The following is a 17,609-nucleotide window of genomic DNA, read 5'->3' as shown; positions in this document are numbered from 1 at the left end:
AATTAAAGTGAAAACCTCTATGAGGCGCCCTAGTTGTTGTCCAAAAAAAAAAAAAGAGAAAGAGAAAGAAAAAATGAATTTTTATTGCATTGCAGGTTTGCAGGAGGACTACAAGGAGCAAAAGAAGGTGCAAAGGGGACCCTTACATTCATACCAGCATCCATCTCATCTTATCCACACCTTCCTCCATCATTTTTGGCATCTCTTTCACCCCACTGTACCTCTTCTTCCAAAACTCAGTTTTCTACAGGAGGCTCCTATACGAATTACATAGAGCCAAAAGTGTCTATAGGAGGCAGTTTGAGGGAAAAGAAAAGCTTCATGAGGAACCTATAATCCCTCTTACCATCTTCAAGCCTCCTTGCCATCATTTCCAAGCCTACATCACACTCCAAGCATCATTATTATTCTTTTTCCTTTCCAAGAAAAAACATAGAAAAATAGTTTTTCAGTTTTGAAAAAAAAAACAAAAATAAAAGGAGGAAAATGAACCATTAACTTTACCTGAAGCTTACCTACTATCCCTCCATCATTCATGTCCACCTCTAGCATCATTATTGAGCTCCAAGCATAGGGAAATAGCTGAAGTTTCAAGGGGAGAAGCAGCTACAGGAGCTCCTCTAGGAATTCCTATAACAGCTGATCCCATAGAAGTCTAGCACCAGCAACAAGGGACATCACATCTGAAGGTTGAAAAGGCACATGTAGATCAGCTCCAGCAAGAGAAGAACTTGCAAAAACACACAACAACACATTATCAAGTAGAGACATCATACATGAAGGCATGCAGCAGAGAAAGCCACAACACCTCATAGTCGATGGCAGCAAATACACTTGGATTACAGGTAAGTAGCTAAGTCACTCCTCTATCTACATTTGTGTAATTAGGAATCATTCAAAGGCAATGAGATGGTTGAAATAAGAAGAGGGAAAGGTGGCCAGTTAACTTGGCCACCTTCATTTAGTTGACTCCACTTAACCGAGATATCACCCACACGTGCGCACAGTCAACTCAAGCAAAAGATGCGAAGGATAGGTAATAGGAGGAAAAGTTAACTCCGATGCAGTAATGAGGGGCTGATTACGAGGGGGGGTCATGATGACCAAGTAGGTGGGGACCAACGATCCTAATCTAGGCAATGTACACCTTGCTAGCTTAGCACTCATAACCGAAAACAACCATAAAAAGTAATGAACACTCCTCCCCGTGCATTCTCACCACTTTTTCTTCAGTTTCTCCTCGTAACTCAGCCACACATTAGTCTTCTTATGCCCCCACAGCCTCGTATCCAAATTCCTCCATCAATTTCCTCCATATTTTTGCTCTCGGCATCTTCTATAGGAGCCCTACAAGTTTTCTACAGGAGCACCTACAGGAAATCTACAGGAGGGACAACGGGCTTCTACAGGAGGGGCAGTGAGTCATTTTGAAGGGAGGAAACATGATTTTTGGCACAAATTTCAGTCTGAAGAGGTAGGGTTCATGAATTCCCTCTGTTGAATATCAAAATGTGAAAGATTTGGTCTCAAATTGAAGATAAAATGAGTCTTTAAGAGGGTAGAAATACATAAAAAAAGAAATTCAGTTAAAAAAAAAAAAAAACACAGTCCCCTTTGTTTTTCTATTTCACTCAAAATTCTTTGTCTCCACCTCCATATCTGGTTTTTCAAAAGAAGTATAGGTAGTATGATAGGTAGGTTTATGAGAAAAGAGCCCACTAACTCCACTAGACTCCATGCACATCCTCAAGTGGTGGAAATATTTACAAGGGCAAACTGGATGAATTTCTTTGAGAAGTTTAGAGGGTTTGATGATGAAATTTCCCATAAATTTGCTCTCTTTGGTTCGTCACACAATAGCTCATGCTATTGTAACCATTAGATGCCTCTCCATTGAAATAACCCCTGAATTCATCAATAGGGTCACTACCCTTCCTCTTGGGCTGCCTTGGAGTAAAGATGAAAAAATAATTGGCCAGGCTGCCAAGAGGAAATTTTTCCAAGATAATGAAACCCTTGTTGAAGACAAAAATGGAATTAGGAGGGCTAGTGTACCATATCCCTAGGATGAGGTTAGCTACCAAGTGATCAAATACATTTCTTGTGAGGGTAGGTACAACAATGTTTATGGATATCATTTCAAAATCCTCTAAGAATTGAGATATTGCGTGGATACCCCATCACATCAAAAGCTCAGTATCCCTTACTTTCTCCTTCAATCCCTCATTGATTCTAGCACCAAGGTACATGAAGGAAATTCACAGCAACTAGCTCACCATGGCCTAATCAAGATCCTAGTAGAATAAGCCCTCCAGACCCTTACAATTCCTATAGCATGGGAAGTTTTTAGAGATATGACAACTGAGGATGACATCAAGGCATTAACCTATGATGTCAGTCTTACTGTCGGTGAGGAGGGAGAACAACAAGGAGGAGAAGATGAAGCCAGTGGTGACATAGCATAGCAGGAGGAGGAAAAAGAAATAGAAGAGGGAGAAAAGGAGGCAGAGATGGTAGAGCAAAGAGAAGAGTCCCTTGAAACTTTAGAAAGATAAGCAGAAGCTTCCCTCACTACCCTTAGTACACCAGTCAAGAAAAAGCAGAAGAGGAAAACAAAAACCTCCATGTATTTTAGGGCAAGGAAGAGTACCAGAATTAAAACAGGAAAACCTTAGCCCTCATCAAAGACTCCCATTAACATTGAGGATTCACCATCTTCTAAGGTGAAAGAATCTCCTTCCAAGAATACCATTCCCCCATGAGGCTGAAGGAGGCATTGAAAAGAGTGCCAATGTACAAGCTCTTCATGCAAAGGCTGAAGGTCAACTAGATTGGCCTCAAACTGAGTCCTCCACTCATATTAGGCATGCTGGAAGGTAGAAGAGAAGAAGAAGAGAAGGAGCAGTGGAAGGACATAGACAGAAAGGCAGGATTTTATGGATAACATGAGTAGACCACATCAGAAGCCTGGAATGCTAGGGAGGCCACTAGGGCCATGAAAGACCAAGAGATTGAATAGGTTTCTCAGAGGATGAGCAACACCTTCAGTAGGGGGTGATGATGAGCCTCATAAATGGGTAATTATATGGGCTCATTTTACCTCCTAACCTAGTCAAATCAACCATTCTCTTAGCTTATTGTATGATTTTCTAATTATATTTATGCTTATAGGGTGAGTTGAGTTAGTTATTATGCCATGTGGTCTAACATGTATTTAATTCAGATTATTGATGGATTTCGAGGTCAAATTCAAGGATATAGTGGTAAAACTATAGCAATAAGTCGAAGTAGACAGAAGAGAGGACTTAAAGGAGGGAATCCCCCTCATTTATTCCTCCTCACTTTGAATTCCCCTTCATTCAGCTCGGAGTACAAGCAGCCGAATCATGCACTAGAAGGCAGCCAAGCAAGTGGAAGATGATTGATAGCTATCTCGAGTTTTGGGAGCCAAGTCTGCCTGATTTTATGGAAGCTATTGGTAGCTTCAGATGTATAAGTAGAGAGGCCTAGGGCCTCACTAGGGTCGACTTTTTTGCTTGTGTAAACTCTGCTCAAATTTTGAGCTTACTATTTTATGACAGTTTTATGTAATCTTGCTATTTTTTGATAATGAATATTGAATCCTTTTTGAGCTAGCATTGAGTTACCTCATAGGGCTGAATCTCTTGGGTTAGGGCCCAATCCAAGCAACCAAGCTTCTCTTTACTTGTATTTGTATGCTTTACTTCAATTTGTAGATTAGTTTGTTGTTAGATGTATTTCTCTTATGGTTAAGAATAGGTTACTTTTGATGATTTAGTAGCTTGCTTCCATTTGTGCTTTCTATAGTAGGTTAAGAAGTGATCAGAGAAGATTCAAAAGGCTAGAAATTGTGTCTTGGCCTCTCTTCCTCCCTCTAGGACCATGATTTGAGGCAAAGACTCTCTTGCTGCCCCAAAAACACAGATTTTCCTCATTCCTAGGACTTCTAGTGTTTGCAACTCTCTAGTAGGTTGATAGTATAGCTTTGCTTTGCTTTAGATCTTATTTATAATTTTCACTTCTTGATTTTCAATAGTCATTTTGCATGCTTTCCTTTCGTACAACATTTCTCAGCATTTCCTTCTATACATGATAGTTTAGGCCATTGTAATGCAAAACTCTGTTTTTCCTAGGATGCACTTATTTCACTGGTTGCTTGATTTTCTTGGTTTACTGTCAGTTTATATGTAGTAGATCTCTTCCAGTAGTAGGCCTGCTTACCAGCAATCACACCCTCCATTTGATCCATGCCCTACCGGTCTCCCAAACTTCACCTCAATTCTTCCCTAGTTTCCTTCATTTTTCATAGAACTTCTTCCTCTCTCCTTGAGCAAACCCAATCATCTTTCTCTCTCCTGGTGATTCATGGTAGACCTTAGGCACCCTAACACCTCATTCCAACCTTCATCCACCTTTTCCACCCACTCTCACACCCTCAAAACATTGAAAATTTCTCTCGGCCTCCTCCTATTGGTCTCCTGTAGTTTCCCTATTTTCCTTCTGTAGTTTTCCTGTGTCCTCTTGTAGTTTTTCCTGTAGGCTTTCTTTTGAAGGCCGAATGTGGGAAAAGCCTCCAGAAGGCCACCTAAGACCTCCTAGGACCCATACACACCATCCTACATCCTCCCAAGCTCAAAAACCACCCTCTAACGCCACCTGTTCGCTGCCACACTCACACACAATAAATTAGATGCATGTTAAATTCACATAAAAACACATAAAAAGCCAAAAATATGTCTTTTACTTATTTACTTCCAGAAATAGCACGGTTAGATGTTGTTTACTTTCTTGAGTAGGTAATGGCATTTCTTTCATGGTTTTCATAGTGTTTTTGGCAAAAGTAGAATTAGCTTGTTAATTAGCGTTTACTAGGTTTTTCTTTACATTCCAGTCTTTCTCCTTTCTACAGTTAGAATAGCATCTGTAGAGTAATCTTTCTTTCCTTTCATCACACATAGAGCTTCTTTTGAAATATATAGAAGTTGGCTTGAGCTTCTGGTGATCTCGCGCCATTTGATCAAGTGACAACCTGCAGTGAGAACTAGTACTTGTGCATATAGCATCGACGCTTCGAAGTTTGTTACAAACTAATGGGTTGATAAAAGTAAAGTTGGTAGCCTGGGAGTTTCAGCATTCTTGCCGCAATACTGCTACTCACCAAAGATATCCCTCTCTCGTTTAGCAAAGCTAGCTACTGAAATTCAAGTTGCTTGAAGTTACCTCTTTTGATCTCCTCCTCACCTTGCGACATTGTAGAGGATAACATTTTGGCACCATTACCAGGGAAATGAGTGACATATCTTCCTTGGGAAAGAATGAAAAGGATCATATCTGATTATTGATGGTGGATAGTGATCAGACACAAGAAGGCTGAGGCATCCCACCTGGAAACTCCAATCAGTTTCCTGCAAGTTCAAAGTACTCCATTTATGACTAAATTGGTGAATTCACTACTGCAATATGAATCCCTAATCTGCAAGGTATACTCCCTTAAATTGTGCTTATATTCCAAGTTTTCCGGACCGCATACCTTGTGTAGATTGACAGACTTATTTTCCAAAGTTCAAAGAGGAGAAAGGAGAGGATGCTGCTCTTCACTTGATCAAATTTAACATGCATGTACATAGGTCTCAGATTTAGTTTCCTAAAGATTTTCAGATGAAGACGTTCATGGCCACCTTGGAGGAACAAAAAGATCATGGTATGAAGGTTTTCCATTGTTGGATTGATGGGCCTTGACCCAGGTTCAACATTAAGCATATAAGAAAATCCTTACACTACTGGCCCTTTCGGCATCAATATGCGGAGCGTGGATTGAAGTCCCACCTGAAGCAGTATGGGGCCATGTCGGAACAAGGTTTCTGTGATCTAAGATGGTTGTGATGCCCTAACCTTCCTTCGTGAAGATTGATAAGCCCTTTAGGGCTTATCAAAGAACTCCTCTTATTCATCCTCGAGGCCTTCGCAAAAGTCTTCGATCATCCTTCGCAGACCCTAAATAGATAGATCTACCACTTACGCACCTCTGTAATTACTCTTACTTATGTATCTACTCAGATTCAGTTAATTATTGGTTACTTTAACATGTATTATGGTTATCTTCATGTAAATAGATATTCCTACTTGCGTTCATATGACAAATTAATATACATAGGTTTGTGCATCAATATAGCAATAATTCACACTCCGATATTCAATATAACATAATCGCAATATTCATAATAGAATTAAAATAACACATACACATATAATTTCAGAATACTTCTCCTTATTGATAATCTAGATTTCCAGTACAAACTCTCAGTACCCTGCAAACACAGCTGGAGGGGTCTGCGCACTTAGCTACAGACTTCTACCCTTGGCCTCTGCGCACTCAGCTATAGAGCCTCTTCCTACGCTAAGACTCTTCACTCTTAGCTCTCACAGACCCATAAACGTACTCGGAACTCTTCCAAAACTTATTGCTTAGCTACCTTAGACTCTTCTAAGACTCCATTTTTATACAATCACATGGTCCACGGACCATGGGTAGATCTCTAAAATTGACATGACTTATACAGAAGAAGGGCGGAAAACCCTTAGTAACTCTTTACATCTTCGTGCTCCGTGGCCACAAAATCTGGAGACTGTACATTCTTAACCCCAAAATTGACCCCAAGGGACACGTTCCTAACAGGCCCCAAACACAATTCTGGTGACTCACCCTCGAGTCACTCTCCTGGTGCAGAGATCTTGTCATGAAAACCTCCTAGCTCCACTTGTACCACTGTGACTTCGACGATGCACTGTGCTTCCATCTGCTTCATCTTCTTGACCAACTGCTCAGTTTTTGGCCCTGCACCATATACCTATACCTTTTGTTGCATTTCCTGCAGACTAGGTAGTTTTCTTTCAATGGTGGTCGTGAGAACATATGCCTTGTCTAGCCAGGGCTTCAATCGAGCCTTAAATAATTCGTCCTTGTGATGTGCTACGTCCGACTACTCTTTCAGCGTCTTTTCTTGCTGCAGTTTCACTAGCCTTTGGGTAATGGCAATGGTGTGCATCGTCACTTTTACCTCGTCATGTCACTGCTGCAGCTCCCACACCTCTTTTTCCAGTCTCTGCACATTGGAGTTCTCCTATAATCTGGTGACTACTTCGAGCGATTGCTCGAAGAGCGTAGTGAAATCCTTTACTGCGCTATCTATGGCTGCAATGACGTCCTTAACAGTTGCCTCGCGCTACTCTCTAACTTCTGGTGGAGTCAAAGGCTGGGCCTTCAACTCAAGTTCTGCAATATTAAGGTTCAGTTCAAACTGAACCTTTTCCAACTCTGTTCTTGTGTTGCGCACTTTGGTAGTGAGCTTCTGAATTATCACATCCACTGGCTCATCTTCGAGGATTTCCAATTTTGGGATAGACCTACATGCCTCAACCACGACCATGGTTGTGCACTCATTCTTGTCCATGATGGCCTTAAATAGATCAATAGTGGAGTTCTTTTGTGCAGTCATATAAGTGTTGTTCACCCTCTGCTCACTAATAACGTGTAGCGTGCGCTGTTTGTGGGCACGGAGTTCTGCGATCACACCATCCTACAAAGTGTGAAGGGCTTCACTTGGAAGCATGGAAAAATTGAGTACAAACCCCTTGAGGCAATTGACAGTGGCCTTGTCAGCTTCTACATCTATAGTCAGCACTCCATAAAGTAGTGTTATTGCTCGAGGATCCATTGTGTGCACCATCCTTTCCACCTCTAAGGTGCCAGGCACCAAACTAGTTAACGGTGTGTTGCAACATCACACACTAGTCTGTACCTGCAATGCTTGGATCTGCGGCTCATGCAGACTTGTCTGAATGGCACCCTAGGCTTGTTTCTACTGCTGCTCGAACTGCTGCAATAGTCCCACAGTTGCATCCCTTACTGCATCACCAATGTCGTTCAGATCACATTCAGTCAAGGTGATTGGGTCAATGGAAGTCTTGCTAGCCTTGGACTTCTTCTGCGACCCTACATTCTCCTATTCCCTGGTGCACTTAATCTAGAATGGAGTAGTCTTCGGGTCTACTCCTCCCTACTTTGATTGCTGCTCTTCATCCTCTGTCTCCGAGGAAGGCAACTTCTGGCTCTTATTAGAGCCACACTCCTCCTCTTCTTCTTGTCCTCCTATTTGCTTCGTGGAAGCGCACTCTGCCTTGGTTTTCTCCTCATCCTCCTTCTTCCTCTTCTAGGCCAATTGTTCCAAATTTAGCCTGGCCTCCTCCTTTTTTTGCTTTGTTACAGACATGCTAGACCCAGCTGTTAAGTCTGAAGCGGTGTGCCAATCTGCTGGCCAGTAGTCGAGGATTGCTGTGATCACGTCGTCTATGTCTAGGTATGGAAGGTCATACCACTTTTTCTCAAGATCCTTCTACGTGTGCATGGATACATGGTGCAATTTAGCCTTGAACTCCACATACTCTGCCAGCTGATAAAAAATTGTTGCTGATAACTGCGGCTTGCAGTTGATGTCCATGTGGATATTCTGTTGGCTTGTGGGGCCCTGACCCAAATTCAGAGTTATTTAGCTAAACAAATCCCTACACTACTGGCCCTTTCGGCTTCATCCCACAGAGTGCAAATTGAAGTCTGACCCGAAGCAGTATGGGGGGATGTTGGAACCATGTTTCCGCACCCTTGAGATGTCTGTGATGTCGATTTAGTCCAACTGTGCCTACCTACGTATAGGCAACTTCGCACACTGTTCTAACCTTTAATACCTTCGCGATCGGTTATAATCATCTTTCGCATAGCCATAACCAGGGGCTAAGATGCTTTCGCACTGCTATGGCAACGAGCTGCGCTATTTCCCCAAACTACACCATGTATCTTACTTATCTTCTTATAGCTATTAGTTAACTTCGCATAAATAAATATTCTATCTTGTATACACTTAGTCAACAAATTCATACATATTTGCGCATCATATAAGCATTAAAAGTGAAATGTATATTCAATGTAACAAATGCATAAAATAGGAAATAAATACGTAGAATGGATATGAAACTTCTCTTTATTAATTTTCTAACTGTTATAGACTCAACTCTCCCTACGCACTCAACTGGAGGGGTCTGTGCACTCAGCTACAGACTATTAGGCCTCTGCGCACTCAGCTACAGAGCCTTCTCCTACTCTACGACCCAAAACTAGACTTTACACTTCAGATATGACTCAACTCTTCATCCTTATCATCATGATTAGTAGATCCATTAACTACTTAGAGCCTTGCCCTATTTATACAATCCCATGGTCTGCAAACCATGGCTAGATATCTACAGCCGACATTACATTACGAAAGTGAGGGTGGAAAACCCTATGACTCTTTTACAAACTACGCGCTTCGCGCCCAAAAAATGCAAAGTATTTACATTGGGGTTACAACTTTGGACCAAAATCTGGGCTCTAAGCCCTAGAACTTCCCTTCGGGGATCTCATGTCCAACAAGCGCCCAACACAAACATCATGACTCGCCATCGAGTCACTCTGTCAGTGCGGAGATCTTGGCATGAAGACCTCCCAATTAAGCCTGGATCACTGCAATATTGACAATGCACTGAGCAGCTACCTATTGCACTTCCTGGACGTGCTGTTCAGAGACTGTCTTAGCTGAAATGCTTCCCTAAACCTGTTCTTGTGTTCCTTGCATCTGTGTGAGCTTTGCTTCAATAGAGGCTGTAATGACATACGCCTCATCAATCCACAACTATAAGCATGCCTTCAAATTGCTTCCTTATGTCGAGTAGTATCCACCTGCTCATTGAGTGCTTTCGCCTACTACATCCACGCTAACCTATGTGTAAGGGAAACTGCCTACGTGGTCCCTTTCACTTCATCATATTTCTATTCTAGCTCATGCACCTTTATTTCTAGGTACTATATGTTCGGGTCCTCCTGCAAAGTAGTGAGAAGCTCAAACGACTCCTCGAACAACTTTGTGCAGTCTGTCACTACACTGTTAACCTCCGGTATTGTTGCTATAATCGCACTAGTGCACTATTCCTTAACCTCTAGCGGAGTTGAAGGTTGCACCTTCGATTGCAGTTTGGCTATATGAAGGTTCAGTTCGACTTGAACCCTAGCCATCTCTTCCTTTGCCTCGTGCACCCCTGCTGCTAGTTTCCAGACGCGCGCCTCCACTATTCTTCTTCTTGGATGGATAGCTCGAGGACCATCTGGCAGGCTTCTTCGACCACCTCTAATAGTTGTTGATTCTGTGCCACTACCTCATTGCATTGTAGGCTCAATTGTTCAATGTTGATGCACTGCTCGCTCATGACCTAGAGCGCACGACCCTCCCTGTCTCACAGTTCTGCAGTAACTCCATCCTACAAAACATAAAGCATCTCATGAGGGAGCGTAGCCATATTTATCCCAGTTCCCTTCAGCCCACTGGCCACAGGCCTATTGGCCTCATTTTCTATAACTAGCGCTCCCTCTGGTATCACTATTTTGTTATTCATCTGGGCGTGTAACATCTCCTCAGCCATGGCCATGCCTAGTGCGAGGCTGGTTGACATAGTGCCAGCATATGGGGTGTGGACTTGCAACTCCTCTATCAATGCTCAGAGAGCCCCCAACACAATCTGGTGTTCCTTCGTGAACTACTAGAGGGTCTCTGCGGTGACGTCTCTGACTGTCTCCCCAACGTCATGTAGATCCCCCTTAGTGAGGGTGATTAGGTCGAAAGAAGACTTTAAAGCCTTCGACTCCTTCTCTGGCCCTACTTGCTCTCTTGGGCATTGTCGTTTCAACTATGTGGATGCTTTCTGCGGGTCCGTGCCACCTTGCTCTATATCTATTTCCTATTCAGGTGAAGGAAAATTCTATCCTTCGCACTCTTCCTCTTCTACTCTTCTGCCAGCTTTGCAGCGTCCTGTGCCGCCTGGGCCTTAGATGTTGCTGCTTCGTTCCTATGCTTCTCTGCGAACTGCACCATCCACAATTTCACCTCATCCTTTTTCCTCTGCACGACAGACTTCTCTACTTCCACTTCAGAGCTGGCTGGAGCACGCCACTCCAGTGGCCATGACTCAAGGACTGCGAAGATGACATCATCCGTTGCCAGGTAAGGTAGCTCATTCCATGTCTTCACAGGGTCCTTCCGTGCCCTGATGTACACATGGTGGAAATATGCCTTGAACTTTGTGAAGCTCCACAGACTATTGTAGACCGTGGGTGATAACCACGATTTGCGATTAGTCCCCATTCTGATGTTCATCTCCATGAACACCCATAATATTTTTCTATCTCTTATTCTCTGCACATCTCTGGTTGCCCACAGTGAAGCATACTTCGCTGCCTCTAGAAGGTATTATGTGATTTTTGGGAACTGTCTATCTTCGGGCAATTCCCATGCCACCAGTACTATAGACAACAACAGCCACACGTAATGAAAAGTCTTCCCTTGCTCCTATGCCTCGCAACAGTTCTCAACGAACTCTCCTCACATGTAGTGCACCAAGTTAAACTGGACCCCTTCTACACATTATGTGGCAAGTGCAACCACTGGCACATGCACCTCATCTGCGCGGCACTTCCGCATAAACTTTTCGGCCAGTATCTATGTCATGACTTTGACCGCAGGGTTGTTGATGCTGGAAATCGCGTACCCTCTCTTCTTCTTCTCCAGCTTAAACTTCTTCTTCATAGCCTTCGCAATGGCCAAGTCATCACTCTTGCCCTTTGAGATATTCGCTGGATCCTCCCCTTTGCAAGGGAGCTGGGTAATTCTATGAATTAAGTGGTCCGTGATGGAGATGGGCTCCTCTAGCCACAAGCACCCATCATGCACCAAGCAAAGCAGCTGCTTGATGAAAAACATGGTTACTATGGTGCGATCATAATGCGGCACCCAAAGTAGGTTTAATAGTCCTATCTTTTCTACACCTCTCAGCCACTTATGCAGCTTCAACTCTATGGCTCCAATCAGTGTATCTTTCTTTTGGCACATTAGCTGCGCAGTTGCCAAATGTGGGAACTTCTCGTGGTCCACAGGATCCCAGTCTTCAAATTTTATTATAGGCACTCACCCCAAGTGCGCTCCTTCTAAAATGTTGTCGTCAGGGAGTAGCAGAGTCTACAAAGAGCTCTTGATCTCATCTATATCTTTAGGCACCTTAGCTTTACCCTTCTGCGAAGGAACATATGTGAGCAGCCTGGTAAGAGGGTCCGCACCCTGGGTGTCAACCTCCATTTCTACATCCTCCTCCTCTACCAAGATTTCTTCATATTCTTCCTCCTCTTTGGCCTCCAAATTAATAGCCTTCCACTCTTTTTCCATGGTAAGCTTAGTCCTTAACGGGTTCCTACGGGATATGTGCACTGGTACCATATCCTGCTTGCCTTTCTTGGGTCTCAGTGTGCATGGCGATTTAGGGATTTCTGCAACTATCCCGACACTTTCTGGGACTTCTACTTCCGTAATGGCCTGTGTGGCTTCCTCAACAGTCATTACTCCGGTATCCATGGCTTCCTCAGGTGCTACCATAGTGCTATTCCACAATTCTCTTAACGTCTTGGGTAATTGCTCAAACAAAGAATTCGCCTTCAGAAGATCGAATAGATTTGGGTTCATGAATGTCTGTGTGCACAACAGCTTAGTCCTCAAATTGCCAAGTGTTGTTTGTTGGACAACCCTTTGTAATTTATAGTGACTTTTGAATTTGAGTTCGACTATTCCCCCCACATTCGATCCATTAATCCTCGATTGGTGGCAGATTTTCAAGAATCTAGCCCATAAAGTTTGCCTTAAATTCCTGTCGCCCACTCCATTTGGTGTCAAACCAAGCATCACATCGTGAATAGTGACTGTAATGGTTACTTTCCAGCCGACCTGCGAGGCAACACAGCTACCCTCGTGCTATCATGGACCCTGTGACACTTCACTACTACGCACAGCTTCCAGGTAGAGTAGTTTATAGTCCACGCCTCCTTTCAGCTGCCTGGAGTGCTAAGACTCTGCTTCTGTTGGCTAGTCAGATGGAAGAGCCCCGTGAGTACACCTTCAAATGATTACCATTAAATTTTCCTAGTAAGAGTTTTCCATTTAACTTTACTAATTGTACCGTGCCACCATCCGTGATCTCCTTATAACATATGGTCCCAGCCAATGTATTCTGAACTTCCCTGGGAATTTATCGAACTTACTATCATAAAACAACACCAAATCATTCACCTTGAAGGTGCGCAACTTAATATGTCGATCGTGCCAAGCCTTTTCGCTCTGCTTTTGGACCCGTTGGTGAAATCCAGTCAAAAATCGTTCTTCTTCGAGCTCCTCCAACTACGCAAGGCTCTCCTCTAGGGCTCCGCAATCCGTCATACCTGTGAGCGCCGCTATGGGCAGACTAGGCACGACGTGCTCCATAGGAATTACAGCTTCCACTCCATAGACAAGCCTAAAAGGTGTATGTCCCATTAGTTTCTTGCATGTTGTCCTATAAGCCCATAATACGGCAGGTACGTGCAAGTCCGAATCATTTCGTTGTGCATAGCATACCTTGTTTAGCGCATTGCACACCTTGGTGAATTCTTCTGCATGGATAAAATTCTACACGATTTTTGTTCCTACATAATCTCTCCCCAACATTGAGATCCATTTGCACATTTTCCCCCCCAACACATGCTTATTGACCATACAGTTTAGCGCGAAGTTCATGTGCATCTGCGTAGGTTGTTTTCCATATGCCTGCGGCCACCTGGCCAGACGTGCACGCGGATCATCCCATCCATTTTATTTATCTGTCAATCGCACCCTAGGCTTCCCAAATCATGTGTGCATCACTCTCCTACATTCGCACAAGTCGTCAAAGCTCCCTTTGTGCATACCCCACCACCTTGCGGTCGTAGCCTGCAGTACCCCATCCAAGGCCTGGAAGTGTTGCTTTTCCATCACCTCCCTTTCAAATTTATTCAAGAAGGTATCTACCTCACTTAGCATCATAAGTAGTTAGGTCTCTTGCTTTTGTCGATACATAGCACAACAACCTTGTCAGCATATTACAATTCAGTGTAGTTACCTCATGTAACCGATTCCACTATCGTTCCGTCTCCTCATCTGAATGCGAACTACGGGAGCTTTCATGCTCACATGCAATCTGCCCATCTATGGTGGGATTCACCCAGTATTGGTTTCACACTGTTATCTTATAGATGCAGTAAAAATAATCATCACTTTCATAGTCGTGCACTGGTTCCGTATAGCATGATCCTTCAGCAGGGTCCAGGGGTATAATTACACATAGTGACTTCTTTTCAAAAATCATTTTTCGTTTTTTCATATTAATCACCCCATTCATGTTAGTGGCCCAATCAATTCCTAAGAGCACAGGGTAGGAATTGTTGTCATCAACAATCTCTATCACTTCCAAGTCTGCTAGCGTGCTCGCTCCCTCAATATCCACAGTTATTCCCTACAACTACCCCATGGGTATTATTTTCTTCTGGTTCGCCATTCACAGCTGAAATGGAGACCACTATAGTGCAGGTCACCCCATCCTCTCCCATGTTTGTTTTAATAGAACATTCGCATCCGATCCTAAATCCAGGATGACATGATCCATCTCATATTCTCTGATCTATGAGGTCAGTCTCATTTCTCTTCCTATTCTTGTCTTATGATTTCTAATCTTCCTGACTATGCATAGTTCTCGTGGCATGGTCCTAGTGCATCTGTTAATGAGTTCCTGTAACCCTTTCATCACCTTATTCTCATACAGTAGCTTCATACATGTCTCCAGAAACGTTGTGAGCATAGATGGGTCTATCTCTGGCTCCGGTGTATCTTTGCTTCTGAAAGTGGAGGCCTCAACGAAGCTCTTCTTGGCTTCCATGAAGGTTTCCCTAGTGCGCTCCAAATCAAACTATGATTCCTTTGCCGGAGCTTTTCAAACCCAAGTACTATCTTCTAGTTTTTTTCCTTTGTCATCTCCCATCGTGATTCCACTTCGGAGCACAATGTTTACATTCGGATCTTCCTCACATAGCTTAGACCTCATCATCTGCAGGTTCTGAGTCGAGGGAGGTAGTAGCGCTCCTTTGTAGCATATTCTAGTTATCAGTGTAGGAGAATCTTTTGTCTCATGATCAAACAAGCTGCAATACAAACACGATGGGCACATTGGGTTTGTGCAATCGTAGGAATAATGTCTTGGCCCTCCGCAATTGTAGCATATCAACTGTCCACGACCTCTTCCAGGTCCTCCTCTGCCTCGGCCTCGTCTACGCCCCTGAAATCCTTTTCGCGCCATTCCTGCATTTTGGTCAAGGGGTCATTTTTGGGCCTGAAATCTGTAGGTGAGCATTCTATCCATCATTAACTCATAGCTTCTACAAATGCGCTCATCATGTCCCACTAACCTACAAAAGTTGTAGAACAAATGTTGTGAATTTTGCATATGCTTCTGTAACAAGTGACAATTGTCTGTGGCATGTTTTCCTGGTATTTGACAGATTGTGCACCACAAAGCTAGTGTCGCACTAGGTATTTCTTGCACTTCTAGTCTTAAGACCATCGGTCCTCCTCCTGCGACGTAATTTTCAAAAACCGAGCAGTGGTCCTTGTCATGACCCTGACCCTTGCATTTTACGCACCACACCTCTTCACACACTTCTAGTTGATCCATCCTATCCTGTTTCAGACTCTCCATCTCAAGGCATAAATTCTTCAACTGCGTGTGGATCTGCTGAACTCCCAATTTGGGATCCTGCGTCGGGGTTTCATGCAGCCTCATCGTGATTTCTAAGGCCTCTACTTGAGTTGTTAGCTTCTGTTGTGATAGTGCACTCCTAAAATGTGGCATTAGCAAAGCTATAAACTATTCACGATGATGTCCATTTGTCAGATTCATATTAGCTTCGTGAGTCATACATTTGAGCCTCTGATCTAGACCTGAAGGAGTCTTGCATGGTAGAATTGTGATCTCTTTGAATCTAATGACTGACTGTGCTTCAGACTTTGGCCTGCTAAATTCTCTGTTTGGCGCTATTTGGATATCTGTGATTCCCACATTTGGCTTATCATTGGAGTGCTTAATATACTAGGTCAGTGTGTGGTCCTGCAGGGTACTAACCAGTGTTGCTTTCTTTATATTGTCATTTGTAACTCCTTGCGCTTCCCATACAGCCGTTACCATGAACCAAAATTGGTTTGGATCCTCATTTCACAAACCCTTGAACATAGGAAACTTCACTGTGCTTGCCATATTGAATCACGGTGGTGGTGGAGGTGGTATAGGTGAAGATGGAGGTGATGGTGGTGAATCTGGCGGTGGTGTGGGTGGAGGTGGGATTCGTAGAATTCTTTTCCTTATCAGATGGATTGCACTTCACAGTGAGACATTCACGAGCTCTTCCTTGTCCCCTTGTGGACATGAAATCAAGCAGCTAGCTTCTGGTCCCTTATTCCCTACGTTCTTGTAACCTTTTCCACTTCGCATAGCCTTGAACATCAAGGTAACTGCATAACCTTCTTTTCGCACAATAAGATTTTAATCCAAGTATTCAAAGACTTTACATAATTACCTCGGCGTCCTTTGAGAAAGAATTGTTTAGCCTCACTGTAGCTAACTAAGGCTTCAACCATGAACTCAGTAATGAATCCTCCTATGATATGATTGAGCCAATGATCAACGGGGCACGTGATCTTATCCTCAGATGCTTCCAATATTCGTACTAACTCTGGGGTCCACATAATATAACTGTCAAGTTTCCACCTCCCTTGGCTACCAGCTAGCTTCACGATCCACTCGTATAACTTAGTAGGGAAGGATGCGAAGAAGATTTCATGGATCTTCGTGTATCGGTAGCAGTCTAACCACTCTTCTTTTGACAGTCATGGGTTCCTGTTCTCCTACACCACAAACTCGTGAATTCTTCTATCCAACCAGTCTTCAATTTCCTTCTTAGTTGGATTCCAGTGATATGACATCAAACATCTCTATTGCAGATTCCTGTCCTGGCAATAGAACCATTTGTTGGCTTGTGGGAGCCTGACCCAGGTTTAGATTTATTTAACCAAACAAATCTCTACACTATTGGCCCTTTCAACATCAACCCATGGAGCACAGACTGAAGTCTCACCCGAAGCAGTATGGGGGGATGTTGGAACTAAGTTTCTACACCCTTGAGATATCTCTGGTGTCGATTTAGTCCAACTATGCCTACCTATGCGTAGGTCACTTTGCGCACTGTTCTAACCTTCAATGCCTTCACGATATGTTATAATCACCTTTTGTGCAACCCTAACTAGGGGCTTAGATGCTTTCGCGCTGCTATGGTAGTGACCTACGCTATTTCCCCAAACTACATCGTGTATCTTACCTATATTCTTACAGTTTTTATTTAACTTTGCATAAATAGATATTATATCTTGTATTCACTTAGTCAGCACATTCATACATATTCACGCATCATATAACCATTAAAAGTGTAATGTATATTCAGTGTAACAGATGCATAAAGTAGGAAATAAATACGCAGAATGGATATGAAACTTCTCTCTATTAATGCTCCAACTGTTATAGACTCAACTCACCCTGCACACTCAGTTGTAGGGGCCCGTGCACTG

This window comes from Pinus tabuliformis, chromosome 1_2, assembly GCF_031772625.1.
Source record: "Pinus tabuliformis cultivar Carrire ecotype Pingquan chromosome 1_2, CPIR1, whole genome shotgun sequence".
NCBI lineage: Eukaryota > Viridiplantae > Streptophyta > Pinopsida > Pinales > Pinaceae > Pinus > Pinus tabuliformis.
Note: the sequence above shows the minus strand (reverse complement) of the source record.